The following is a 26680-nucleotide window of genomic DNA, read 5'->3' as shown; positions in this document are numbered from 1 at the left end:
CAGACAGTTAACTGCCTTTGTGTAACCATCCAAGTGGCTAAATAGGCGTTGCTTTTCCTGGTGTCTGCAGGCACAGTCCCTCTGCATGGTGGTACAGACTCTTTAATCGCTACAGTCATGTCCTTTATACTGTCTGCATTAGCCCTATGACCCTCTGCCACAGTGTTGTTAAGCTCCCTGATGCCGTCCTTGATGTCAGTCATGTTGTGATTTAGGCACAAAAGCTGCCTTTGCATTGATCGTATGCTTTTTAATTGCAGCGGCTGTCCCTTCACCACAGTGCCCTCCAGCTCCGAGAATTCCTCTCCTCGTCAGCGGCATGTTGTCCCCTTGCTCTGCATCTTATGCGATTGATGTTGTTACGCTGCACAGGAGAATGATCAGTTTGATGCTGTGCCTGCTCTTCGGGCCTGGACTGTGGCTCATCCTGGATGTCTTCCACTCCTACCTCCAACTCCTGTAGTGGAGCCACAGTGTACCTGTGTGGTCTTGATGCAGGTGTTATTGGCGTTGTGGTGTCTGACTCTTCTTCCCCTGCCTGGTCCTGCAGATCAGGTGTCTCATCAATTGGTGTATCTTCACCCTGTGGTGCAGGTTAATCTGTGAATACAAGAGAACTACTTATTGTGTGTCCTGCTTTCTGTTATTTTTAAATGAAATGTACTTGAGTTGGTATACCTAAATGTTGTGCTTAACTTGGTCATTTACTGGTTTGTCTCAACTGCAGATATGATTCTCTGAATCAATGCTTTACATTCTTATGTGTGGGACTGCATCTCCCATGATGCATTGCTGGTGGTTACAACATTGTGGACTGGAGTGGCAATCTTACTTGATCATTGAGTCATTTATATGTGGGGTGTTTAGTGATAAACACCCCACAATAATTTAGCATGGATCCTACCTTGTCTGGTATTGGTTGTGGCTGAGCTGTCGATGTCTGCTATGCCACTGATGGATTCTGGCTGTAGGGTGGACTTCACCAAGTCCTCAAGGGGTGTGGACACCGGCTGTGTAGATGGTCCTCCACTGTTTTTTTGTTGCGTCCGCAAGCCTGCTTGCCACCTTCTCTTTTTCCCTTGAGCGCAAGTCGTACCAGCGCTTGCATAGATCTTCTATGGAGCGCTGTGTGACCCCTATGGCACTTACTTTGGCTTGGATGTCCAGCCAGATCTTCCTCTTTTCTATATCAGGGATGTGCAGGGATTTTATTCCAAAAAATTGTTCATGGCTCTTCACCATTTTCTCAATGAGGACCTCCAGTTCTTTCTCACTAAACCTTTGTTTTCTTTTGCATCCTGCAGCCTCTTTTGCCTTCTCCTGTGTAGTCATGATGTGTTTTTATGCCTGTCTTTGCACTCCTGATGGCCTCCGGAGTGGGGTGCTCCTGCTCTTGCTCCTGCTCTCAGCCTCTTACACAGCCTTAGAAACAGCATGGGCAGTCACACTTCCTGGTTGTGATGTAATCAAATTGCATGTGAATAGCAGATTTGCTAATTTGCAATTTCATATTTTGCAAAATCGCAATTACAGAATCGCTATTTGGAAATCGGTAATTGCAATTGCGATTATTACCGAATCGCGATTTCTTTGCGATTTTTTACCTGCATAGCGTTTTGCAATTCTCAAATAGTGATTCAGTAAAAAACGCTATTTGGGAATCGCAAATTGCTTTTTTGACACATCTGGCCCATAATCCCTTACGGACAGCGTGTCTGCCGTCGGGATTATGATGTTGGTTTCCGACAGGCCTTCCATGTTGGGCTTTCCAAAATGGAAAGCCTGTCAGAAAGTTACTTAGGGGGCCCGTAGCAGGGCCCTCTACTCTCCGCGGGCTACCGTTGTGGGCCAGGGGGGCACCTTTGGTGCCCCCCTGTAAATCCCTGCATTGTGTGTCAGGCACTGTGAGGTGGCTGCCACAGGGTGCAGGGATTTACAGAAACTCCCATTTCTCTATGGGAGCTTGTGCTGCGGCCGGTTTCTGACCGCCTCACAAGCTCACATAGGGAAATGGGAGTTGCGACGGTGCATGGTGCGGTTGCTTCGCAATTGTAGTTTCAGACCGCCGACCCAAGGTCGGTCAGTTTCGAAATCGCAGGGATGTCGGTCAAAGGCAACTCCGACTATCATCCTAATTAGGGCCTTACTATTTAGATGTTGAGTAGAAACTATCCCCCGTTATGAAATTTGATTTATGTAATGTGTGTACTGTTTCATATATTACCTTAAAATGTTGTTTTTAAACATATTTACATGTATACATTTAAGATTTTACTGTGTGCCACATGTAATGTGAAACTAATATTCTGACATTTTAGGCCTTCATTTCCATGCTGCATAAAATACTGTTTTCCAATTGTTAGTTTGAGAATAGACACATTACTGTACTAGTAATAAAAGGAGAGAGCCGAAGAAGAAGATCTTGATGAAACAACATGGAGAGCCAGAGGGTTAACTGAAAGGCCTATTCAGCATTGTTTGTAACCTGGCCTGGTTGCACAAGGATGATGCTGTTCCCATGTTCAGTGTGGGACATTTTGCTAATGTTTCAGTCTACAACGTGAGAATGGAAAAGTACAATGGAACCCCTGATGATGCATGCAGAGGGATGTTGCTCAAGAAACTCTTGTTTAAAAACCTAGTGTTCACACCGTTGGAGTTCAGATCTCTTAAGAACACTTCCAGGACATTTCCAGACCCTTTAGACCACTTTTCCTTGGACTCTGAGAGGTTTAGAACGTCATGCTTATTCCTTTGATTCCTGCTGAGTGTGGCTTAGGCTAAAACGTACTTCCCTGACCCATGAAGACTTGACTGAGCTGCTGCAATGCTGACACCTTCCCTTACTTACCATACTTCGCTTTTATCACTTCCGTACATTTTTCCCATTTTTCGCTAGCTTCCTGATTTTTTACATCCTTTAGGTTTTCAAACCCATCCTCTTAGCTTGGACTCCGATTTAGGTGATTCCAGATTTGCCTATGCATAGACCAGAAAATCTGAGAATCTTTTCTGAGTATCAGATACTGCTACTAATCTTTTGTATTGCTGTGACTGGACTTTGTGTTTGTTTGATACCTGTTTGCACAAACTTCTTTAGGAGGTTGGGTTTCCCAGTTGTTATTCTCTATCTTTATAGTATGGTGCTGAGAGTTGTGTACCTTAACTTGATTGTTAACTTGTAAAAAACTTTCCTTACTATAGTTACTGATTCCTGGTCCTTATTTTGTAGCCTAATGGATTTCACTTTTTAATTGAAATTTGATTGACGAATATTAACTCCCATCACCTCTCGGGAAGAAAGATCCATTGGAGGACCAATGGTAAGAGGGTTGGCCTAAACGCTACATCAACTTGGTAGTAGAGGATGGTTTTCCACTGATGTGAGGAAGTTAGGGTGACCTAAGCCCAAGCCATACCCCAAAAGCCCATGGTTCAAATGGAGGATTGATGGAGTTCCAGTGGTTCAAAAACTAATTATAGCAGCGAAGGAGTTTGAGTATTAATAGGGTTGCACATTGCAATTGCTTATGTCTAGATTGTGGTACTTTGCAGTGGCTGTGTGGTGTTCTGCGGAGACGATTTAAGTTGATGTGTGAATGTGGTGCTTAATGCAGTGAAGTTGAAGTGGTTATCGGGTCCGTCAGAGCCTTAGATCCTGGGATAGAGAGACTAGAAGTCAGGTTGTCAGAATAGAAGACAGTGGGTGTAGTTGTGTGCTGTGTAATGGTTCTAGTTGCGAAACATTGTCGACAGCATTATTGAGATAGAGATGTTATCTTTGTGTGATCGTGAGGTGTGGTTGTTATATGTGATCTTAGTGCACAGGGAAGAGCTGTATCAGTTCGAGTGAGATCCCACTTGTCGAGGTTTCATTTGAGGTGAATGTCAAAATAGGTCAGAAAGTGTTGCTCTGAACTGTTTCTTGTGCGAGTGAAAATTTTTCATTTCTTTAGAGGAGCATACAACGTTATTTGTTGAAGTTGCATGCATTTGTTCGGGCGTAAAATTCTGAGAGAATGCACTTGTGAAAATTGTAATGGAGGGTGTGCTGCTTCAAGGATAGAGATGGACGTCACAGTGTGCTGCGCTGGCATAGGTCGGTTGGTGTAAAGTTGTGCTGGTATTGGTTGGATACGTCAGAGAGAATCGCTGGTATTGGTTGTGATCGCCAAATGAGAATTGTGGGGGGAAACATAATTTCCTGGTTTGAACGAAAAATCATTTGTAAATATTGCATCTTATTGATCGAAAATGAAATTCTTGAAAGCATTACACAGCCTAGTGAGGGAAGATGTGACTGTGTCAGTTTAAAATGGGGAAGAGGCACCACCCGAAGGTACGCCAGGTCATACTATGGCAGTAGATGTGGGTTTCACATGTGTATTTGGCTTGAACACTGGCATAAGATCACTGACATTTCCTCGTTATGGCACATTTAATTTGAGAATTATCAAACACTTAAGGAGGACGCTGTGTGACATGAAACCGCCTCTTAGGCCTACCCAATACTAAGCACTTAATGCCTGGGAACATACAACTCATCTTAGGCAGAGTAAGAGATTTCAAGGAAGGGACAAGAAAGCCATAGGCATTTGTGCGGATGCTAGACGGGATGCAGCACAGAAAACATGACATGATTGAGGTGGCCTGATTATATCCTGCTCTAGCAAATGTGAAAGAAGAGAAAGGAAAATGCAAGAATATAAAAAATAAGAAAGAGACATATGACACAGAGAACGTAACAGACGACCATGATAGCTATTCAAATGAGGATTTAATAACTGAGTTATTATTAAATCATCCACCTCCATACAATGCAACTCAAACTGGAGGAGCCAGTAATGTACATCCAGGTGAACGTTTGATGTGCCTACAGCACCAGTAAATCCAAACTCTAATTTGATGGGAGAAAGTGGGAGAAAGTTCAGGAGTGACAGTCCCTACAAATTCACTTGCTCTAAATGCTCTAGATACATTGATCATTCCTGTCACAATTGGTCCTGTAGTTCCTTTATATAAACCTGGATTAGCAGGAAATACTACACATACATTGGCAGTTTCTATTGGAATAAATGCTATAGCTAGAAACCCAATGGATTCAACAATGAAACCAATTCCTCAGACTCCTTTGGTTCCGACACAAGGGAATGCCACAAATGCTGCAAGTGCAGACCCTACATTAAATCAGACAGGATTTGACCCAACTAGGATATTTTCCCAGAGATCACCACCTTTTTTTATGCCTAGAACGAATGAGCTTCCAAATGTGAACTACACTACTCCCAGGACTGAGATACCTATGGGAACACTAACTTATGATAGCAAGTACAGAGAAAAAGGGTTCACAATCCCAATGTACCTCAAGCTCAGGTAATGAAGTTTCCAAAAGCCCCAATGCCACAACAAAATGAACTGTCCAGAGATACAACGTGAATCAGATTCCCAATGTAAATACTAATCTTTTCGTGAGGCAGGGTATGTTTCAACAGTACTCTATGATTCAAACAGACAATGATTACAGCTCAGATCTTTTGCAATGACGGGGCCTGAGAGGGGAGGAGGATTGTGTACTTGGCACAACTGTAGAGGTAGACCAGAGTGTTCCATTTGTGGATTCTGAGGTAAATGGGTATCCCATATCATTCCTCATTGACACTGGTGCTACCGGCTCTACTGTGAGAGCAGCAGAGATTCCCAACCTACCCTTCTCGGGAATGAGAATCCAAGTTGTAGGAGTTGCAAATAAACAAATGACTTGCCCAGTTTCAGACGCAGTACCTGTCAAACTAGGGTCCTTTGAGGAGAATCCCTGATTTGTGGTGTGTGCTTTGAGTCCTGTCAATCTACTTGGATGAGTCCTATTGTGCAAACTAAATAATTACTCCTGTGATTGACTCAATGATTGAGCAAGGCATTCTGAAGGAGATTATGGAGAGTCAATGTAACTCACCCACTATGGGTTTACAGAAACCCAATGGAAAGTTCCGGATAGTGCAGGATTTGAGAAAGGTTAACGCCATCATTGTTCCTTGTTGTTATCTGGTACCAAATCCAGCTGTGATTTTGTTTCAGATTCCATGTGAGGCCGAGTGGTTTTGTGTCATCGATTTATGCCAAGTCTTCTTTTCTATACCATTGCATGAGGATAGCCAATTCCTTTTCGTTTTCCATTTCAGCAGCCTTGTTTTGGCATGGTTCTTTGCCTAGTTGTCTTAAAGCCATAATCTTAACTGGTGTCAATATAGAGCAGTGTGAGAGCATTGTTATGGGTCACCCTTCGACTGTTTTTGTCCCCCACTCCGTAGAGTTCCTGTTAACTCTTACCAGAACTTAATACCTGACCAACAGTCTTCTCAGCAAGTATGAGTAAGTCATACTTGGTGCTGAAAATGTCACTTTGAGAAGATATATTGTACTCAATCCTGCTACCCTTTTGCCCATATCTGGAAATGACATTACTGAAGATGAAGTTGAGCAGGACTGTCTTGATGCTACGGAAATATTAGATATGCCACTACCTGAATCATATAATGTGATGTTTGTTGATGGCTCCTGTTGATGAAAACCTGAGAACTGCCTATGCAGTCTGTACTGTCTAAGGTGTGGCCAAAGCCTCCTGGCTTCAAAGACTATTTTCATCACAGGTGGCTGAATTGTTTGCTCTTTCTATGGCATGAGATCATTTTCACTGATAGTCAGTATGGCTTTGGTGTTGTTCATGACTTTGGACATTTATGGTCACAAAGTGGATTTATGACTTCGGGGTCACCAATCCACAATGGCAAAAGTATACACAATCCTTTAAAGGCTTTACAGTTACCTACCCAGATTGCAGTTGTGAAGTGTGCTACACACCGAAATGGCACAGATTATGTGACAGTAGGCAACAGGTATGCCAATAAGACCGCAAGAGACTGTGCTCTGAATGCTTGCATCTTTAATGGGGAGTACCACAATGAAAAATCGGCTGCAACAATTTGCAACCTGTTGTTGACAGCAGTTGATACTTGGGAGGAAGTTAAGAGGTTACAAGAAAAAGTGTCAGAAACAGAACAGCAAGGCTGGATTAGAACTGGTTGTGTCAAAAGAGCTGAGGATGATATTTGAACTTCAGGAGATGGAAGACCTGTGTTGTCAAATTGCTTGCTACCACCAATAGTGACACATTATCATGGATCTGCACATGTAGGGAGATATGCCATGGTATGCTTGTTCAGGCAGACATGGTTAAACCCAAGGTTCAGATTGTTGTGTGCCAACAGTAGAATAGCAGTAACTCTGAGTCACATAAGGTGATCATAAGGTCCCTTCAACAGGATGCATCTGGACTTTATTGAGATGCCTGCTTGCAATGGGCAATGGGATATGTCCTAGTGTTTTTGTGCATCTTCTCGCGTCAGTTTGAAGCTTACCCGACCAGGAGAATTGATAGTCTCACAGTGGCCAAGTTGTTGTTGATGGAGTTAATACCAAGGTTCAGTTTCCCGACTTCTCTGGAGTCAGACCGAGGAACTCATTTTAATAATGAGGTCCTGAGGATGTTGTACGCAGCATTACAAGTCGAACAGAGGCTACATTGTAGTTACCGACCAGTGGCTTCCGGAATGGTGGAGCAGTTCAATGGCATTTTGAAATCCGGAGTGTGTGCTTCAACCACATCCTTGAGATGGCCTGATGGTTTGCCCCTTGTGTTGATGAGCATACGCAGTATTACGGATAGGAGTACAGGATTGCCTCCCCATGAAATCATCATGGGTAGAGCTATAAGACTGCCAGCTGTGCCTGCGAATGCGCTTGTGAACATTACAGATGACATGATTCTTGATTACTGCAAAAGACTAGCTGATGTGGTGTGTTGTGTCTCATGAGGTGGAGAGGCTACGGCCCGCCTCAACAGAAGCAGTGCCATGATCTCAGTCCCGGCGACAGGGTTATGGTGAAGAAGCACATGCGCAAGTCATACTTATTTGTCACTACAGCAGCTGTGACTTACAGAGATTTCCCCAACTGGGTACATGCCACCCATACTCGCAGAGTCCCTTGACCGCTTGATGTGATAACAGCATCTGTCCCTCATGTGCCAGTGGTTACAGTGAGACAAAGAGAGCAGGGTCAAGCTGTTGGGGACCAGCAAGAAGCTGGGACAGCACTTATTAGGCCTGAGGGGGGTCTGAGAGAGTCAACAGTTGAAGACAGTACAGAAGGGTACCTTCCTGTAGTGTTGACTGTGCCAGATTCAGGCCCTGGCAAAGGGCCTAGTGCAGCAGTAACGTAAGTTGTACAGGGAGATCGGGGACCAAGGAAACAGGAGAGAGGGAGACCCAGTTTGTCTGAAGTGTGAGTGCCATACACTATCCCAGAAGATACCGAAGGATCTGGCCTAAGTGACAATACTGAAGAAGGGCCAGCAGTGAGAGTACCTTGTCGGAGGTACTCCTCGCCTGAATGGACATACCTTGCTGTCAATGACTGGGAGAGAGCATTTTGGACATTTTGCTATAACAATTGGGATTCAATTAAGCCTCCTTGAACTGAACTTTGTGACTGAGTCAATTTATCCTGCATTTGATCATTAGTGAGTTTTAACTGGGCATTTATTAGGGAAAGAACGTAATAGATTTGCCCAAATCACTAAGGAGAGTACCAAGGCCTGCTGAAGGAATGCAAGGTTGTCCCTTAGAAGAACATGGAGTAGGGCTAAGGAAGTTTCACAAAGATCATTGCACCTATTTTACCCGAAAATACATTTGAACTTTGATTTGCTATTTGTGCAAGTGAAAACGAAAGGACGGTGCTGAAATCTTCAATTTAAACGGTCTGGCATCACAGAACTCATGTAACCTGGATTATAATACTGGTAGATGTAGATGCTTATGTGTAAGGGTATTTGTTGTTGTGACATTAGTATTAAATACTTTTCTTGTAACAGTGAGCTTGTCTCTTCCTGCACACGTAGAGGAGTTTAGGTCTACAAGTGCCCCTCAATCAGCACTTCCTACTAAAAATAGTTTATCCGTGTAAGGAAGACTTACACGTAAATGCATTTAGAGGAGATTATTCATTGAATGTCTATTCAAAATTGCTTTATGAATATTTTGGCATGATGGATACTAGAGATTCCTATGTCTCAAGCCTACGCCTCAACTTTTTCCAAGCCAACCTTGCCCCACGGGAAGCCCATATAAAGCTGGATATTTTCCCCTGGATCTTATCGATAATTAATCTTGGGAATGTGAGGGGAATGCGCTTGAAAAGGTATGTCAATTTGTGAAGGATCGACATCTTGATAAGATTGACTCTTCCATAGATTGTTAATGGCAAGTTGTTCCATCTAGACAGTAGAGTATCCACCTCATTTGCCACCCTTTTCAAATTGTATAATGGTATTACATCCACAGGGTTAACAATGACAATCCCTCGATATTTTATCTCTGCACATACTTCCCCCTTCCAACCATCTATGTTCCAACACATTACCTCCATCTTGGAGTTATTCACCAGATATCCAGACAAGGTCCTAAATTCCGCCACCAGCCTCTCCACCCTAGGTATAGTTTAAACAGGGTCTGATGTATAGATTATCAGATCATCTGCATATAACGCAATCTTGCTGCTAAAAGGAGGGAAGAAGAAAGGGATAACCTGATTGTCTTTCCTGAGCAGTTGTGCTAACGGTTCAATGTGATGTCAAACAAGACAGGTGACATAGGACAGCCCTGCCGTGTACCACTTTCAATACTAAAACTCCTAGTCAAGGAGCTATTAAGGCGAATCCTAGCCGACGATTTTTCGTAGAGTTTCCGGAGTGTAGAAATAAAACCGGTACTAAATCATATCATATCCAAGACCTCCCACAAATATGCCCAACATACCCAATCAAATGCCTTGGCCACATCTATTGTGACCACGACCAGGGGGATCGAGCGAGCGGTGGAAAAATCATTAGTTTCTATCAACTACTGCATAAGTTCTTGGATTTGCCTCTTTGGCACAAATCCTTTCTGATCCAAATGTATCAGCTGGGGGGCTAACTTGGCCAATCTCCCTGCCAAAATGCTTGTGAAGATTGTATAGTCTACATTTATCAGGGAGATTGGATGATAGGAGTCTGACTTCTTAATATCCGTGACAGGTTTTAAATCCAAAACAATTATGGCCTCTTTCCATGTTTTTGGAATCTGTCCCTCGCTGATATATTGAGCTAAATAATAGCTTCCATTCTGAAACAATCTCCTCTGCTAAGAGCTTATAAAGCTCTGACGGTATTGCATCCGGACCAGCAGCCTTCCCACTCTTTATCAGTAGGAGATGCGCCCTAATTTCCCCCTTAGTTATTGGTGCTTCCAACATGCTCTACCCTCCATTATAAGCACCGGAAGCTCTACACTTTTCAGACAATATCTAAGCCTCTCCGAGTCCGGGTGAACCTCTTCAGCATAAAATTCAGCAAACAAGGATACCAGGAGGGCCTGCATTTCCTCAACCGTATTAGAGACATCTCCCTGTGGGTTGACGACCAATTCCCTGATGTGATTCCTAGATCTCTCAATCCTTGCCTTCCAGGCAAGCTACACCCCAGCTCTCTCCATATTCAAATTGTCTCATGCACCCAGTTGGCCAACGCTCTCGACACTTCGTATATATTTAATCTTGTAATTTAACCTTGCCTCCACCAGCTGGTTAGATAAATTCTCCCTATCAAGCCTTGCACTTTGCTGCTGCATCTCAGCTTCCAGTGTCCCCACTCTTTCCTCCAATCTACAGAGTTCTGCTCTTTCTACCTTATTTTTGAAGTGTGCCTGACTTTGCAACACCCATCTAATATAAGCTTTAAAAGTGTCCCAAATTACATCTATCAAGCAAGAAATCAACACTGGCTTCTTTCAGAATGGAGACTACCTCAGGCTCTATTAAGATAGGCCATTTTAATTTCCACCTTGCGTTATGTCTGCCTTTTAAACACTTAAGTGACACACTAACTGCAGCATGATCCGAGATGTGCCCCAGTAGCAGGATGACCTCTTTTATTTTCCCGGCTAAAACTCAATCCACAAAAACAATTCCAATCTAGAGAAGTGTCAGTATTTTTTACTATGAAAAGTATAGGCTCTCCTTGTACCCTTTGAATATCTCCATGCATCTACCAAACCTGTGTCCTGGAGCATGTTTTTAAGAGCTTGTTTCATCCTAGAGGCTTCAACACAATTCTTCCAGGTGAATCTATCTAAAATGGGATCCAGGAGGGTATTAAAATCACCCTCAATAATCAACTGGGTTGTTACCTCCACTAGGTTCCACTCCAGATTTACTATATGCTGAGGGTCATCTAAGTTTGGGCCGTAGAATCCAACACACACAAAATCAGAATCAGTGCATCTCAGAGTTGCCAGGGCCCACCTACCTGAGCAAACAGTTTTTGAAGATATTACATCAACCCCAGCACCCCTCCTTATCAGGATAGCCACCCCCTTACAGTGCTCTGCCTGATCTGAAGCAACATAGCTTTCAACCCATTTAAAGAGACATGTTAGCTAGAGCAACAAATCATTCAAAAGTACCCGAGTGGGCCAAGGATGTAAGTAAGCATGGGTTAGTGTGAAATATGGCAGCATTAGCTTTAGATTGGCAACACAAAGGGAAATAATGCATATTCAATAGAAAATCTACAACTGACACATTGTATAGGCAATAGTGAATGTGATCATACTTTTGAAGTTCGAGGAAATTGGAGATTATACTTAGATGAGGTAGATCTTGTTTTCCATGGAGTTTCTTACAGTTGTGGGAAAATGCACTTTACAGGTTATCCAAGAGATGGTAAGGAACATGTTGCATAGGGATAGTTTTTTCAAAGATTTTGCATGTGGGACAACTTGATGATCCAACATAGTGGGAACAGAGAAAGGTGCAAGTGCTAGTGAAATTGTAGGAGACATTTTTGGTGCTCTAATACCCTGTCGCCGTGCAGGACGTGCAAGGAGGGTAGGCCTGAGCAAGAAAGCGGACTCAAGGACTACTGCGTTTACGTCCTTAATTTACAGATATAAGGGCAGACAGCAACACCAGGTTGAGTACGAAGGGCATCGACGTTCCTCTTCTTGTCAGAGTCCCCGGCTCGTCTCCTAGGTCATCAGGCTCAGCCCAAAAAGAAAGATGAGAACGGGATTTAGTCGAGTGTCCTCCGGTCTATTTACCGTTAAGGGGAAGGGGAGTGTGGGTATTGCAAACATGCACTGGCCGTCACCATGTGTAAACCAAAAGATGCAGGAAGGGCGGCAGTCCTCGTACCCCAGCCAATAGGGAGAGTTAAGGTCACCGCAACACAATGTGACCACCCGCTTGCAGCTACCCGTTCCCTCCCGTGGTGTATGGAAGTCCCCGGAATTTTCTCCGTACCTGTTTTAGCCACGCTTCTCCTGAAGCGTGGCGGGGCGATGAGTGTTGTCGTTGGCCTCCTGGCTCTCCCTCCACTGGGCTCCCACAACGCTCTTTGCCAGTCGATACCTCTTCTGGCCGACAACCGCTTCTTCTCTCTGCTTCTCTCCCTCTCCGCTTCTCCGTCTTCTCTCCAGGCTTTCGCGCCGGCGTCTTTCGCATCCACCTCTTTCTCCACCACCGATGCGTGGGATAGGATGGTGAAGGCTGACGTCACGGGGGCGAACTCCACCTCCAACGGGTCTGTATCATCCTTAAAGGGCCCGTCCCATCCCTGTGGACGAGAACGACAATCACCTTCCGATCTGGTTCCGTCTGTCCCGTCGACCCCGTGACACATCTCCCCTCCTGGCTTTCCCCGCTCGGGGAAAAGGGGATAGCGCGACAAATAGTCGGTGTTCGTCTGTTCGGAGCCCTTCCGATGACGAACGATAAAGTCATAAGGCTGAAGAGCCAGGAACCAGCGAAGGATGCGGTCGTTGCGACCCTTGTTCTGTTGTAGCCAAGATAAGGGGGCATGATCGGTATAAAGGGTGAATCGACGGCCCTCTAGATAATACCGTAGTTTGTCGATTCCCCATTTCACTGCCAAACATTCCTTTTCAACGGTGGGGTATGCGGTTTCCCTGGGGAACAATTTGCGACTCAAATAGAGGATGGGCCTTTCCCTATTCTCAGCGTCTAGCTGGGACAAGACGGCTCCTAAGCCGACCCCTGAGGCATCAGTTTGTAGAAAGAAGGGCTTTTTGAAATCCGGGGTTATCAAGACGGGGGCTGTTGTTAAGGCTGTTTTGAGGGTCTGGAAGGTGGAACGGGCCAGGGGGGAGGGTTGTCTTAGATGGGACGAGGAAGCCGTTTTTCTCAGGAGATCACTTAGCGGGGCAGAAATACTGGCAAAATGGGGAATAAAGTGGCGGTAGTACCCCACCAACCCCAGGAATGCCCTCAGGTCTCTTCTTGTGGTAGGTAAAGTCTGGGAGTGGATGGCCCGTACTTTTTCTTGTTGGGGGATATACGGCCCTCGCCTAGGACGTACCCCAGGTATTTGACTTGGGTGAAGGCGAACCTTGATTTCTTTGCGTTAATATGCAATCCTGCGTCCTGTAGGGCCCGTAGGATCATTCTAAGGTGTTGCATGTGGGTGTCCCAGGTGGGGCTGAAGACGACTATATCGTCTAAATGCGCTGAAGCGTACTGTAGGTGGGGTGCCAGTAGAGTGTCCATGAGACGCTGAAAGGTCGCAGGCGCCCCATGCAGACCATCAGGGGTTGAAAAAGCGTTTTTTTCCTGGTCTGGAGGGTGGAGGGGGACTTGCCAGTATCCCTTGGTGAGGTCGATGGTTGTTATATACCGAGCCTCACCAAGGCGTTCAATTAGCTCATCTACTCTGGGTAACGGGTATCCGTCTTGTTTGGAGACCCTGTTAACTGCGCGAAAGTCAATGCAGAACCTCGTGGTACCATCGGGTTTCGGGACAAGAACCACCGGGGAGGACCAGTTACTCTTATAGGGGACAATGATGCCTGCTGCTAGCATCTGCTCTACTTCCTTTTTAAGGGTGAGGCGGCGTGCTTCCGGGACATGGTATGGTCTCTGTTTTACTACGATGCCTTTTTCGGTGGGTATGAAGTGAGTTGCCAGGGAGGTTCTACCTGGTTGGTCTGAAAACACCGCCCTGTATTCGAGAAGGACGGCTAGTGCCGCTTTCTTCTTTTTTTCTGCCAGATCTGGATTAAAAACGGTATCGCCTACGGTGTGGAGTTCTGGGGCAAGGGTGGCCACCGCATGAGACGAACAGGGGGGTGGTCCTAACCACTTTTCCAGGATGTTAATGTGGTATGTTTGGGTCCGGGATGGGGAGAGTTGTAACACATAGGTGGTCCTCCCTATCTTTCGCTGAATAGGATAGGGGCCTTGCCATTCCTTCCTGAGCTTGTGCGTCGAAGAGGGCAAGAGAATGAGTGCCCAGTCTCCCACATCCAGCTCCCTCCACTTCTTCCCCCTATCATAAAAGGTCTTCTGTTTTTGTTGTGCCTTCTCTAGGGCCTCGTGAGAGAGGGTCCTTAGCTTGTGCAGCCTAGTTTTGAGGTGGTGGGTATAGTCCAAAAGTTCTTGGGAGTCTAGTGCCCCCTCCCTTTCCCAACTGTCCTTCGTGATCTCTAGTAGGGTGCGGGGCTTCCTCCCAAAAAGAAGCTTGAACGGGGAGGACCCCAAACTGCTCTGCACCTGGCTTCGTAGAACAAACAAAGCCAGGGGAAGCAGCTGGTCCCATTGTTTTCCATTCCCCGTTAAGAGCTTCTTTAGGGTTAACTTTAGGGAGCCGCTATAACGCTCCACTAACCCGTCGGTTTGGGGATGATAAGCTGAGGTACGAAGGTGTTTAACGTGCAGCAGTCTACACACTTGCTTCATTAGACGGGACACAAATGGAGTCCCCTGGTCTGTGACCAGGTCCCGCGGAAACCCCATGCGAGAGAACAGTTCAACCAAACGTTGGGATATTGCAGCTGAAGTGGCAGCCCTTAAGGGAAACGCCTCCGGATATCGGGTGGCGTAGTCCACCACAACCATGACATATTGATATCCCCGGGAAGACTTAGGAAGAGGGCCTATGATGTCCACTCCCAGCCGATCGAACAGTTTCCCTATAATGGGCATGGGAACCAACGGGACCTTAGGGGGTGTGTAGGGATTTCGCTTTTGGCAGATTTCACACTCTTGGCAATACTTTCTCACCTGAGCGTATATACCTGGCCAAAAGAAATTCTGGATGATGGATTCAGTGGTTTTCTCTGCCCCTGAGTGTCCTGCCAAGATATGTGCATGCGCATAAAACATAACCTGGTCTCTGAAATCAGTGGGTACAATCAGCTGGGGACGGGCCTTATCGCTCCCCAGCCTATACATGAGTCCCTCTTTCTCTATAAAACCAGGGTAGACACGGTGGGGGTTGGTTTTGTTGTCCTGGGCGTTCTGCCAGGCCTGGGCAAGACCAGCATCGTTCAGTTGGGTGGTCCTAAAATGGGTATCGGTGGCCCAAGGCTCTGACGCTAAGAGGCCTGAAGAAGCATTGGCCACCCTGTTGTTTTTATGTAGGGACTCTAGCATAAGGGTGGAGATACAGGGGTTATCAGCGCCTATTATAAGAGGTTCAGGCAACTCAGGGAGGACCCCTAACTCACACCGGTTCCCTCCCCCTCTTGGGCTCTTTATGATTACTCTGGCTACCGGGTAGTCCCTGACATCCCCATGTACACACCTTATTCCTACGGTGCGCCCTGGGAGGATAGAGGAGGGAGAAATGAGGTTTTTCCTGACAACAAAATGGCGACAGCCTGAATCCAATAATGCTCTTACTTGACAACCGTCCAGTGTCAGACTTACATAAAACGTGGGTCCGGTCTCTTGTGCATACATGAGAGCTCGGGGCATGTAGCCTACTTCCATGGGTTCTTCTTCCCCTTTCTCTTTCCGCTTTCGACAGTATCTGGCTATGTGTCCCCACTCGCCACATTCATAACACTGCGGTCCCTGGGCGACTGCGGTCTCGGGCTTGTTATAGCGTATTCGAGGAGGGGGCTCAAAGGATGGCTTTACAATTTTTTTGTCCGGCCGTGGGGGATGGGTGCCCTTAATCGATCTCTCTCGTTCCCTAGAAAAGGTACTGGATTGGGCTCTGGCATAAGAGTTGGCCAATTCGATGGCGTGCTCCAAGGACAGCCATTATCAAAGCTATCAAAGCTATCAAAGCTATGTTATCGAAGCCATCGCTGGGTGCCATAAGGCAAGGCTTCGAGAAACTGCTCAAGATATACCTTGTTCATGACGTCATCCATGGTTGACTCCACGGGCTTCAGCCACCTGTCGGCTGCGTCCTTAATCTTAAAGAATAATGTTTTTGGTGTATCTCCCGGTAACCCTCTTTCCTGTCAGAATCTCAGGTGGTGGCTTTCATCGTCTACCCCCAGTCTATCTAGGATGAATTGCTTCACATGGCCATACGTGGCAGTCCCGTCTCTATTAGCCAGCTGGTATGCTGCTTGGGCTTCTCCTGACAGAAGGGGGGCCAGGTAAAAGGGCCATCGGTCCCCGGACCATGCACTGGCCCTCGCCGCCCGTTCAAAGTTCAGAAAAAAGGACAGCGGGTCATCACCAGGGACGTATTTCTGAAGTGGGACGACGGCTCCCTGGGGAGCGGCAGTCCGGGTTTGCCCCAAGGCGGCTATCAACTGGGCCTGGCCCTCGGCCAGTGTAGCCAAATTGTCTGACTGGGTCTGTATAGCTGAGGTGAAGACCGCTCGATCCTGTTCCGCTTGATTGGACGTCTTTTCCATAGCCCACTCGAGCTTTGCTTGGCCTTCCCTCGTTTGGTTAATCAAGGCTTCCATCTTGTTGCGGATGGCAGCTCCTATCTGGCTCACCACTTGTCGCCGTGCAGGACGTGCAAGGAGGGTAGGCCTGAGCAAGAAAGCGGACTCAAGGACTACTGCGTTTACGTCCTTTATTTACAGATATACGGGCAGACAGCAACACCAGGTTGAGTACGAAGGGCATCGATGTTCCTCTTCTCATCAGAGTCCCCGGCTCGTCTCCTAGGTCATCAGGCTCAGCCCAAAAAGAAAGATGAGAATTGGATTTAGTCGAGTGTCCTCCGGTCTATTTACCGTTAAGGGGAAGGGGAGTGTGGGTATTGCAAACATGCACTGGCCGTCACCATGTGTAAACCAAAAGATGCAGGAAGGGCGGCAGTCCTCGTACCCCAGCCAATAGGGAGAGTTAAGGTCACCGCAACACAATGTGACCACCCGCTTGCAGCTACCCATTCCCTCCCGTGGTGTATAGAAGTCCCCGGAGTTTCCTCCGTACCTGTTTTAGCCACGCTTCTCCTGAAGCGTGACGGGGCGATGAGTGTTGTCATTGGCCTCCTGGCTCTCCCTCCACTGGGCTCCCACAACGCTCTTTGCCAGTCGATACCTTCTCTGGCCGACAACCGCTTCTTCTCTCTGCTTCTCTCCCTCTCTCCCTTTCCGCTTCTCCGTCTTCACTCCAGGCTTTCGCGCCAGCGTCTTCCGCATCCACCTCTTTCTCCACCACCGATGCGTGGGATAGGCTGGCGAAGGCTGACGTCACGGGGGCGAACTCCACCTCCGACGGGTCCAGATCGTCCTTAAAGGGCCCGTCCCATCCCTGTGGACGAGAACGACAATCACCTTCCGATCTGGTTCCGTCTGTCCTGTCGACCCCGTGACATACCCTTTATAGGAGTGATACTCGATTCACACAAGATTAGACAGCTTTCTACTGTAGTTGATAAGTTATTCACTAGTACCTTCAGTTTGAAGTGCCAAAGAAACTTTCCCTACATTCATTGCATTTGTATGGATGTCTCTCAAGTGTTAGCAGATGGGACTTTAGGCCACATGTGCCACAGAAAGTCTTCTCACATTCATTGCACTTGTATGTTTTAGGTACAACCAAGACTGTTGTTGCCTCATCATGCACAGCCTTTTTATGTGACAAATGTAGAGTGCCTATATGATGTGTGACATATGCCATCGCCTGAAGAAGGTGACAGAAATGATCTCGGGACAATTTGCTGCATTGTTAATGATTGAACATACAGGTTTTTGGTCATGAATGGAGCACACATTTTTTATCAGTCGTATTTCAGTAAATTTCCATTCCACACTACATTTTAATTAAACTTATCAAATCACGTTAACACTTAGGAAATGTTGTGTCCAGAGAAGCTTAGGACTTCTCTATCATGCACATACAGTTGAGTATGCACCACACTGCAATTTTGTAGAATATTTGGGATTTCATAAAATACAAATGACTGAACAATGATCCTAACTAAACATTTACAACTGAATACCATGTTATTTTCCACTTCACTCAGAAAGCAATTCAACAAGAGCAGCATGACGCAACCTCAATTAATTGACCACAGGCTCTTTAAATATGTGTTTAGAAAAATATTACAGATGTAAATGACCCTACCAAACTAAAGAAGCACCTGTATCAGTACAAATACAGCTGAAGTTGAGGTATTTGTCAACTTTCACAAAAATACTTTTGAAGTTGAAAATATACATGATAACAAAAAACCTCTCCCAAACATGCTTAATCCCATGACTTGATCCTTGCTCAGAACCTGGCTGTCCACCCACAGAACCATGAAAATAGTTCAAAGTTTTATTTGATTCAGACCTTGGCTGAGGTCAACAAATGTAAATACAGGATATAAGATAATTGGATTTAAAATTTTAGATTGCTTTAAAAGTCATTATACACGTAGTAGGTTAAAATTGACGAATAAAAGTACATATGTTTATCATTCTTCAGGATGCGCACTTTTTTAACAATTCTAAGAAACTCTTTAAAACTTGAACAGGTTGTGAAAAAACAAATTCATTAGGAGGAGAATTACAGCGTAATTAAGTCTTGAGTTAAAGTGACATTGTATTGAAAACATAAAGGGTTTATAAAACGTTGTCGTGCCTCCACCAAAGTCTGATCTGGACAAACGAAAAGTACGTGGAAAAGATCTTGTACTTCTCCGCTATACAAATCACAGACACCTGAGGCATGTTCAAGGGACTTCCATCTAGAGGAATACAATTTTAAAGGAAGAATTCCTAATCGCAGAAGAAAAATACAGCGCCTTACTCTGTGTTCTAGTTGAAACTTTAGATAATGCTCGGGAGTTTTATATGCTAAATTTCTGCAAACTTTTTGAAGTGCTTTAATTGGGTACAGTGCTCCCTATCTAGTGCAAAGCTTACTCTTGGGGTTGTATGTTTTAAAAAGATCTTCAAATGGGGTGGAGACCAGGCCTGCAAAAGTGCAACAGTGCATTGAGATGCCTCATGGGCTATTTTGAGATTCCTATTAAAAGTGTGCACTGCCGAATCTTCTCCAAAAGTCTCTTGTTTTAATATGTGCCTTAAAGAGCCAGAGGTTGCATGTATAAGAGTAAAGGCCCACTGTATAATATTAGAAATGGCTCGAGCATATGTACTTGTTAATGAGAGCTCAAGGTGTAAGACTTCTATGGGGACTGATTGGGTGACTTTCAGCAGTTTTCGTAGGATAGCCTCTTCTTTCACTTTTATTGGAAAATAGACTTTCTTTACATTCAGACACTCCACTAGGGAATACTGGCAAGGGGAAATAGCTGGATGCCCCTTTTGTTGGAAACAATGGGCTGGCAAAGTAATTATGATCACTGCCTAGATGATGCCTAATGGGAACTTCCTCACGTTTGAGGGCTTAAGATTTGAATTTGGACTAGAAGCAGACCAAGACTGGTGCTTCCGACAACTGATCACTACTTATCATATAGTTTAGGAGCTCAGATGCAACTGTTACCAACTTTCCCTGTATAGAACAATATAAAATTATGGGGCTCTGTGAGCTACTAAAAGGATCGAGGTCCACAACAGAGGTGATATGGGGTTCCTTTATTTCTTTATACACACGACATGTCAATTGTGCCAGAGTTCAAATAAGGATAATACTTCTTATCCTTCCGTGACGCTCCTTTTCCCAGGGTCCAGACATCCTGTGGCTCAGTTTTTCCTGCCTTCTGGGTCCAAGGTTTCCTCAGTAGAAGAGAAACACAACCTTGGTAAGAGGCTCTATCTGAATGCCTCCACCGGGGACAGGGAGTGAGGGTTCACCCAGTTCTACGGGAAGAGTATGGAGGTGTGGTTTGAAGGGGAGGGTGGTCGGAAAGGCGGGGGTTTTATGATGCAGCTTGCCCACTACTGCCGACTTTCTCCCTCCTCCCAGCCCACCCCAAGAGCTGTGCACGTACCTGGGTGAGCCACGCTCCTCCAGGAGCATGGCCGGGCGAAGCATGGGGTCGTTGGCCTCCTGGCTCTCCTGACGTCCCTGGATGCTTGTCCCTCATGGAAGAAGCCGGCAGCGGAGTATCCTGGCCTATTGTCTTCGTCTCTCCTTCCGAAATCCCGGGATCAGCGTCTTCAAACCGACGGCGTCTTCCGGAGTCCGTTTCCCATCCTCTCGATGACGGGCTTTCCTTTTCTATGATTAGCAGGGAGCCAATGACGTATGGCCCGGGGGCGGGGTCCTCTGGCGAGTGTTCCCAATTGAAGGAATCTCGTCTGGATAAGGAAGAATGTAACCCCTGCAGGGGACTCCAATACTCAGTCCAGTCAGGGATTCCTTTGGATGGAAAGAGAGGTGAGAATCCCCGCTGTAAGGAACACGCCACCATTCCAAAGAGTCATCTGATCCTACACTTGCGACGGGGGAATCGTGACAGGTTCATATAAAAATGTGGTGTCAGGGCTTACCAGCATGGTGGTCACAGTACTTTATTCTACTGAACATCATGTCCAACTCAAGACAGTTGGTATACTGACCTATCGACTGAGAACATGGATGACAAGTGGGCCTTCTTGAAAAACATGACCGAGGTCTATGAGTCAATCAAACTTAAATTTACATTTTAGAAAATTCTACACAGCTGGGTTGCCTAACCAGATCAAGCATGGCTCAAAATTGAAGACATTGGAGATGTAATCAGGAGGATACTCTATTCCACGTTTTGTGGGCTTGTCCATCATCTCTGTCTTTTGGGTCGATGTCCAGAATATGCTGTCTACATACAATTTCATTCCCTCTCAACCATCTATGAAATTAGCATTTACACACACAATCTCTTTGAGATCCCTGAAATCCCCTTTTTGTGGTGTAGATGGATGGCTACCTCACTCACAGTGGCAAAGATCAGTGTTTAATTTAGCCGGTGGCTTCCGGTGCTCAACACTAAACTTTCAACAGCGCTTTTGTGACAATCTGCCACATGGTGTTGCAGTTTGGGTTCTGGCACTTATTTGTTTTTACAAATTAAGCACGTGCAAAAATCTGTATCCTCCGCCACTGCAAATCCAGACTGATGAAACTCTTCTGATCGGTTTCATGTGAAAGAGTGATATATAGGGTACAGGACTCTTTGGAAATCTTTGAAACAATATTGAACAATTATTACACAGGTGACTCTTGATACCAATTTCGGTATGCTATATCTTAATATTACCGTCCGAGTCCTGATTAAACTAGCGGATTAGTGCGGCTCCTACCTCCCATGTACACACACTCCAGCATCATGATGTCACTTGGATATATGGATCTTTAATCATTTCTCCCATTCTCACCTACCCTAGCCTCACGTTATTCTGTTAAGATTGTAAATGCTCATTTTCTTTATTTTCACGGTTTACTTATTTGAGAGTGGCTACTATGTAATTTTATAGCTATTGAATTATTTTTCACAATTATTACACTGGCATATTACATGAACCATTTTACATGAATATGGCAAGACACAGTATTGTCATTGACTATAATTAGTTTGAAAGAAATGCTAAGAAGGTGCTATGCACCCTGTCACATGGACCATCGAAAGAGAGCGGTCGAACGTGAAGCCCAAGTATTTTTTACTGTCGAGATGGAGAAGGAGAGAAGTCTGAAACTTAAAGTTTCTTAAGTAGCAATGGGTCACGCGTATTCATGTGTTTTAGAGTCAGAAGAAGGAGCTCAGCTTTGGGGAAGAAGAGCTTCAAGAAAGTCTCAAACATCCAATCAAGATATTTGAGAAGAACTGAGCGAAGAGTTATGACGTCATATAAGGAGGAAGGTTTTATGTAGAAACGTGTATCATTCACAAGCTGTTGAAAGAAGACTCCTGACGCCTTGCCCAGCGAACGCAGTGGAGATATTCAGCCTGACTACTGTGGGGCCTAAAATAGAGCCCCGAGGTACCCTACAAGTCATGATAGAGGAGGCTGAGGTATGGCAAACAGTCTTCTCCATTTCGGACCGCTTAGTTACAGAAGTGGTGAGCCAACTTAAGACGCTCTGAGAAGACCCATGCAGTGTTCCAAAATGGAGACCATTCTTCTATAATCATAGCTCTACTGGCTAACATATCCACCACTCAAATTACTTTCATATTTTCACTATATTAATTCACCACTAATCCTTTATGGGTTTCGAAGTAGCGTGCTACTCACTGAAAAAGCACTTCAACACCCCATCAAGGGTAGCAAGCACTCTATAAATACAAACCTTTCTCCCTCTCCTATCCCTCTGCTATCCTTCTCAATCCAAATAACTGACTAACGTATCCACCACTCACATATTTTTCAGATTTGCACTATACCAATTCACCACTAATCCTTTATGGGTTCCGGAATAGCGTGCTACTTGCCGTAAAAGCACTTTGACGCCTCATCAGGGGTAGTAAGCGCTATATAAATGCAATTACAATACAATACAATACAATACTCAGCTATATTGTAAGCTGCCATGAGTTTGAGCTGCACAATAAGGCAGGAATCGCCACCATCCAGGATACTTCCAACGTCATCAAGGATCATGAGGGTAACTAACTTAATGCTGCAACCGGCATTAAGGCAAAATTGATGAGTTGCTCATTTTTTACGCAGGCCTTGAAATGCAATGAGTCGTTCTTATGCAAAGGTTGGAAGTTGTTTAGCGCTTAATACAAAGACAAAAACTGACTGTGCTTCAAATATGTGGTAGAGATTTTGTAACAAAAATTGGAGGTTTATAAATTCTGTCTCTAACACTGGTTGATTGATGTAATTTTTATTAAGCCAATTGATACAAATATTTCAAAACTTCTCACTTCATAATAAGTCCATTAACACGTTATGCAGCTGCGTGGCATGACGTGGACGATGACTTACATCTGTAATGCAGCTGTTTGGCTTCTTTATCAGAATTAAAATTCAGACACACTTGTTTCTGCTAAGGGAGTGTAAGTCAGGAAGTCGTCCATGGTGTTCCTTCCTGAGGTTTCGTCATCCGCCAATTTCCTTTTACACTGTTTTTAAAACAAATTGTATATATGACTTTTCCTCTGGAAAAAAGTCCTCAAGTTAAGGCCAATGTGTTAAAACTGGCACAAAACAAATACAGTAGAATAAAAATAGCTATTGAAATAAGTCAAGACGTGATTATTTAACATGAAAAGAAATGTATGTTTACTAAAGAATAAACCCTTTCAAATTTTAAAATACCATTACACCTTTTGTTAAGTTCATCTTTGCTATATTGTTCTCAGAGATTTTTTTCTACAAAATACATCCTCCATTATAGCTATTGTTCCAGGAACATGGTTACTTAGAAAGGATGTTACCCTTTTTGAAAATAGGAGAATTACTTCCCCAATTTCTTTATAGTTTTAAGCAGCTTAAGCCTCATTGTCAAAGGTATGTATTTAATTACAAATATCTACATTAAAAACATCAGTATACTTTTCTTGCTCCCTAGTTAGCAAGTTTAAGAATACTTGAACACAGATTTAATCCAATAATCTGATATTTTACCTGGGATTGCAAAATGTATCTCAGATTTAAAATCAACTCAGCAGTTTCAACACCTTTTTCTGAGGCTTCTCGCTCTTGATCCAAATTTCACCCAAAAGGCTGGATATGCCCGGAGAACATTGGACTTTTATTGAAAAAGAACTCGAAGGTCTATTTTTTGGTATTCATCTGATCGTTCAACTTCCTCCTCAACCCCTCTAGGTCATTATCATTCTTTATTCGGTCATCTAATGACCATAAAAGAAGCAAAATAAAACCATACATAATACATAACATAATGCACATAAAAGAATAATTAAACTATGCAGTCCATTAAAAACAGGCCTGAAATTAAAATATCAATTTACAGAACTATTGCAGACCTCACGCTGTACAAAAGTTACAATTAAAAAACATAAACATCACTCTTGGCAATGATTGTAAAAATTCCACTGCCGCCCTACAGTGCCTATAATTGGCTGCTTTAAAACGGGTAGTATGTACATTTTCCTTAACGAATAAATTTGCAGAAAAGGATAACGTGCAACGTGCTTTGTGGAGAACAAGCATCCCATGGACAGGGAGGTAAATTCGCAGCATTCACACTCTGTGTGAGGAAAGCCTTCGAAAATGGATGGTGTCGAGCCTAAGCCTAGTTAGCAGAAACCTGCGGTGTGTCTTATTAACAGTACTAAATTTGTAAAAATAGAAGTGCCAGGGCCCTTGTCAGCAGGCCACTGCAGATTGCACCACCCAATGCTCCCAATAGGGCAGCCAATGGCAGTACTATCACTATTAGCCATCACACTCATATAACATTGTGACAATTCAGACTTTAAATGTACATTAAAATCCCTAATACATGCCTCCCAAGCTATTCCTATAGCCTTTGGTGCAAGGTGTTAGTGACCGTAATGTATATTTAATTATTAAACACCAGCTACTGTGCTCCTCGTAAAATAAGACAAACAGCTCCACCATGTGGCAGGCTGTCCTAGGAGCCGGTGCTGACAATAAAGGGCCCGATTCACAGAAGTAACTTAAGACAAAATCCTAAACTTACTACCATTTTGGTATTCACAGAAGGTACTTACTCATTTTGGTATTCACAGAAGGCACTTACTCATTGATGAGTAAGTGCCTTCTGTGAATACCAAAATGGTAGTAAGTTTAGCATTTTGTCTTAGGTTAGTTCTGTGAATAGGGCCCAAAATGCCTGTGCCGAAAACCGGAAACCATCAACTCAAATTAAGCACTGGTTATTAACCCAGGTTAGATGGGGCTCTATGCCGAAGCATGTACATATTTGGGCATAGGCAGAAACAGTGGTTGTGTCGGCATTTTTATGCATTCTTTCTTCAGCGCATTTGTCTTGGAACAGTTTACTCTATGTTTTAGAGAAACTAAAGAAAAAAGTGCCCGTATTATCAAACAAGTCGCATAAATCCAAGCACTGGCATGTATTTTACAATTATGAAATCCATTGTATTCTTAGAACCTTTTCCAGCTTGAGACAATTGTCTAGTATTAATCAGTTTAGTGAAGTTTGTTCCTTCAAGTTCAATAAAATTTTATTAGGCAATGAAAAAGTGAGGATAAATACACAATATCAGCAAGGAAGGGGAAGGGAGAGGGTGGAGGGGGGGGGGGGGAAGGGGAAGAAGGGGATAGCAAATGCAATATGTAAGAGAGAATGTACAACAAAACAATTATCATGGGTATTTAAAAAGAAGCATAAACGATACATCAGTCATAAGCTAAACAGCTACTCGCAAGAAAAATAAAAACAAAACAGTATGTTAGAGAATCTTGGATGTGGAAAGGGCATCATGGGGGTTTAGAAACTTCTTGTTGAGCAGGCGTTGGACGAGATGGACGGGCAACACAATTGTCTAAGTATAGCGTAATGGGAAGCCATAAGTCTGTGCGTTTAGTTGCTAATTGAACAGGAAAAACAAAGGCATTATCAAGTCTATGATTGTGACAGACATTGTACCACCACGCTTTGAAAGAAATATTAGACGTATTTTTCCAGTTGACAGTAATCTGCTGAAAGGCTACAGCCAATAACAAATCAACGATGCGAACATACATATCTACATTATCCCAGCTAGGGGATAGACTACCCAAGAAAAGGTGAGTGAGAGAAAAAGCAATACAGGTATGAAAAATAACATTGACTTGAGCCCACACCTGTAACCAAAAATCATGCACATGCTTACAAAGAAATATCATGTGAAGTAAGGTAGCATTAGGGGTACCACACGACCAGCATATGTCTGGGGTATTTGGAAATCGCTTGTTTAGTGTAGAAGGTGTATGAAGTAATCTGTTGTAAATAAAAAATAAGGACTGTGTCAGGGAGGCCGCTCTGGAAGTTTTACGAAGTTTTGCCCATATCTTATCCCATAGAGATATCGGCCAATCTGTTCAAAGATCAGTTTCCCACTGAAGTTCAACCTTGGATTTAGGTCTGAGCAACTCATGTGTGTGGAGGTGTTTATAGATAAGAGACGCATTGGGGGAGTTGCGTAGGAGGGAGTGAAGTTGAGAAGTAGGGACGTGTGAAACAAGGGGAGGAGGAGAACCTGAAAGCTGCTCGTAAATCTCCAGGACAGCAGCTTTAAGTAAAAGTTATTTGGGGAGAAAGGATAAGGGCAAATCAAAAGAAGAACGGAGATCAGGAAAAGAGAAAAAGGTGGAGCCAGAGAAAAGCTGCGAGATCCAAATCAAACCTCGGATTCTCCAAGATTTCCAGTAAAAGGGCTTATGACCGATTAAAAGATATTTATTATGCCAAATGGTGGAAGAGAGGAGATCAGCGACGGTCGTAGGGGGACCAGGGGCAGCAGACAGTAAGAGCTTGAGGGTATACT

The sequence above is a fragment of the Triturus cristatus genome, chromosome 9 (assembly GCF_964204655.1).
Source record: "Triturus cristatus chromosome 9, aTriCri1.1, whole genome shotgun sequence".
Lineage (NCBI taxonomy): Eukaryota > Metazoa > Chordata > Amphibia > Caudata > Salamandridae > Triturus > Triturus cristatus.
Note: the sequence above shows the minus strand (reverse complement) of the source record.